This window comes from Rutidosis leptorrhynchoides, chromosome 2 (assembly GCF_046630445.1).
Source record: "Rutidosis leptorrhynchoides isolate AG116_Rl617_1_P2 chromosome 2, CSIRO_AGI_Rlap_v1, whole genome shotgun sequence".
Lineage (NCBI taxonomy): Eukaryota > Viridiplantae > Streptophyta > Magnoliopsida > Asterales > Asteraceae > Rutidosis > Rutidosis leptorrhynchoides.
Genome location: NC_092334.1, coordinates 476872150 through 476875967, shown reverse-complemented (window position 1 = coordinate 476875967; position 3818 = coordinate 476872150). Strand labels below are relative to the sequence as shown.

At 39.5% G+C, this 3818-nt stretch overlaps 1 non-coding gene across 1 annotated transcript; it reads left to right on the top strand.

Annotated features, from left to right (window-relative positions):
- Positions 1-1920: 1920 nt before the first annotated feature.
- Positions 1921-1992, top strand: TRNAR-UCG (transfer RNA arginine (anticodon UCG)). The gene has a single exon. It is a non-coding gene; the product is annotated as a tRNA-Arg (tRNA).
- Positions 1993-3818: the final 1826 nt, after the last annotated feature.

The window sequence follows — 3818 nt, the reverse complement described above, 5'->3', positions numbered from 1 at the left end:
ACAAAGGATTTATTATGATGATATCACTTTTTATAGCTATAAATGTTCCAATGTATGTATTTGGCCTTGTATTAGGACACTTTGAAGAGAAGGAGCCAGAAAACGAGTCCTGGAATATTGATAAGGCACGCGATAGCTGCTGGACTGATTGGTATAATACCTTGCAAGAATTTATCTTGACTTTGACTTATAAAATTGATAATACTTTGATAAGTCAAAGTATGATATCTGTTGATTTAGTGTTAAAAAAGACTTAGGAGCTAAGCCTTGAGTATGATAAAGAAGTCCACTGATCAATATTACTACAATTATAAAAGTTTATATGTTTTTGCTGTTCAACTTATGTATTTAAGCATAGTGGATACGTTTGTGAAACCTTTTGCAATCACATGATATGTTGCAGGAAAAAATGAAAAGCATCGAGGCACAGCTAAATGCAGTTGTTCAGTTCAGTGAGAATAAGTCCCAAATCAGTACCGATTCGGCAGTAGAAGGAATAGCGTCTGCAGCTGTCACCAAGAAACTTGAAGAAGAACTCCTGAAATGTGATGCACTAATCGAGGTATGCTACTTTTGTGGTTACGGGAACACCCAAGTTTGTCTTTGACTGATCTTGACTGAGTTTTGACCTAGTTTATCCAATGTTGACTGATTTTTCGAATAATCCGGAGTTTTGACCGATTTTTCAAGTAACCCAGAGTTTTGGCCACGTTTGACCAAGTTTGACCGTGTTTGACTAACTTACTATTTATTTGGGTTGTAAAAATTTACAGAGGTTGCATGAATAAAATGAGAAGCTTTTTGAGAGATTGACTGAGAAGGCTTCTTCAGTTGGAAGTCAACAGGTATATTAACTTTTTTGACCAAAAATTATGCATAAAACATTATTTCGAATTTCTCACTCATTTTTTTTACTCAGGCATTAGCAGCAACACACAAAAATCTAATTCAGGCCCATGATCTTGGAAGGTGAAATCATTATATTAATTGAGAATAATAAATAATATTACTACGTAATATTACTGTAATCAATCTCATCGTTATTTTTGCTCTATTTTCTTACAGTAATAATAAAGACCGTACAATGGATGTTGTACCTTTATCCAATGAAAAAAAGAACGATGGTACTCTAGCTTTAGTCAAACCAGGTCAAGATAAGTCAAAGTCACCTCAATATTCCAGCAACTATCATTCATCACCTCCAGAGTCACCTCAAAGTCCCCTGAACGATAAAATTAGAATATTCATCACCTTCTTTTTTATCATTCATCACCTCCTTTTTTGTTATTCATCACCTCCTTTTTTGTCATTCATCTTGTTTTTTTATCATTCTTCACCTCATTTTTTTGCAAATCTTTTATCATTCATTATATCTTTTTTTTATCGTTCATTAAATCTTTTTTAATCATTCATTAATTTTTTTTATCATTGACCACCTTTTTATCATTTATCACCTAATTTTTAGCATTCATCACCTTCTTTTTTTTATCATTCATTACCTCATTTTTATCATTCATCACCTCCTTTTTATCATTCATCTTCATTTTTATCATTCATCACGTTATTTTGTCATTCTTCACTTATCATTCATCAGCTATCTTTATCATTCACTGGGTATTTTATCATTCATCTGATACTTTTATCATTCATCGGGTACTTTTTTTTAATCATTTATCACGTTCTTTTATCATTCATCGTTTATATTCATCAACTACTTTTATCATTCATTTGGTATTATTATCAATTATCGGGTATTTTGATAAATGATAAATACTTGATGAATGATAATGTTTTTTGATAAATGAGAAATTTTTGATGAATGATAGCATTATGATGAATGACAACCATATTCTGATAAAAGATAAGTGTTTTTTTTATATGAATGACAACAATTAGATGAATGATAATTGTTTGATAATTGGGCATTTGGTCTAGTGGTATGATTCTCGCTTTCGGTGCGGGAGGTCCCGAGTTCGATTCTCGGAATGCCCTATTCTTCTATATAAAACTAATCATATTATATCAACTATTTGAAATTCCTCTACTTTTGTAACTCTATTAAAATGTTTGATGATATAAAATATTTTAATGCAAGATAATCATTTTGTGATTAATGGTTAGTGTTTTCTTATGAATGAAAACTGATTTTTAAAAAATGATAACTATTTGATGAAAAATAATTTAGATAAATGATAATTTTTTTCTAATGAATGATAAATGTTGTATGAATGATAATTATCTGATGAAATGATAACTATTTGATGAATGATAATTGTTTTTCGATGAATGTCAAATGTTTTTCTATGAATTATAAATGTTTTTCGACGAATGATAATTTTTTTTCGATGAATGATAAATATTTTTTGATGAATGAAAAATAATTTTCGATGAATGATATATGCTATTCGATGAATGATAAAAGTTTTTCGCTGAATGATAAATGTTTGATGAGTGATAAATATTTTTCGATTAATGATAATTGTCCGATGATAATTGTTTTTTGGTGAATGATAAATGTTTTTCGATGAATGATAAACATTTTTCTGATGGTTGGTGGTGGTGATTGGTGGTGGTGAGTGGTGGTGGTTGATGGTGGTCGTTAGTGGTGGTGGTTGGTTATGGTGGTTGGTTATGGTCGGTGGTGGTTGGTGGTGGTGGTTGTGATAGTTGGTGGTGGTTAGTGATGGGTGGTGGTAGGTGGTGGTCGTGGTGGTGGGTGGCAGTGGTTGGTGTTGTTGATTGATGGTGATGGCGGTGGTAGTTGGTGGTGGGTGATGGTGGTAGCGGTGGTAGTTGGTGGTGGGTGGTGGGTGATGGTGGTGGCTGTGGTAGTTGGTAGTGGGTGGTTGTGGTGGGTGGTTATGGTGGGTGGTTGTGGTGGTTAGTGGTGGTGGTTGGTGGTTAATGGTTGTGGTTATGGGTGGTGGTTGGTAGCGGGTGGTGGTGATGGTAGGTGGTGGTGGGTGGGGGTTGGTGGTAGAAGGTGGTGGTGGTTTATAGGTGGAGGTGGTGGTTGGTAGGTGGAGGTGGGTGGTAGGTGGTGGTGATGGTGGAGGAGGGTGGTGGTGGTGGTGGAGGGTAGTGGTGATAGGTAGGTGGAGGTGGGTGGTGGAGGGTGGTGGTGGTGGTGAAGGTGGGTGGTGGTAGAGGTGGGTGGTGGTGGTAGGTGGTGGTGGGTGGGTGGTGGTGGTGGTGGGTGGGTGGTAGTGTTAGGTAGTTGATGGTGGTGGTGGTGGGTTGGTGGTAGTGTTAGGTGGTTGGTGGTGGTGGGTAGTGGTGTGTGGTGGTGGTTGGGGTGGTGGTGGGTGAAGTTGGGTAGAGTTGGGTGGTGGGTGGTGGTGGGTGGTGGAGGTGGGTGGTGATGGTGGTTGATGGGTGATGGTTGATGGATGGAGGTGGGTGGTGGATGGTGGTGGTGGTGGTGGTAGAGGTGGTTGGTGGTGGTAGGTGGTGGTGGTGGGTGGTGGTTGGTGGGTGGTGGTGGTTAGGGTGGGTGGTGGGTGATGTTGGTGGTGGTGGTGGGTGGTGGGAGGTGAGTGGAGGTGGTGGAGGTGGGTGGTGGTGATGGTGGTGGTGGGTGGTGGTGGGTGGAGGTGGGTGGTGGTGGGTGGTGGGTGATGGTGGTGGTGGGTGGTGGTGGCGGCTGGTGGTATTGGGTGGTGGTGGTGGTTGGTTGTGGTTGGTGGTGGTTAGTGGTGGTGGTTGGTGGTGGTGGAGGTGGGTGGTTGTGGTTGGTGGTGGTTGGTGTTGCTTGTTGGTGGTGGTGGTTGGTGGTAGAGGTGGGTGGTGGTGGTAGGTGGTGGTGGTGGTTGGTGGGT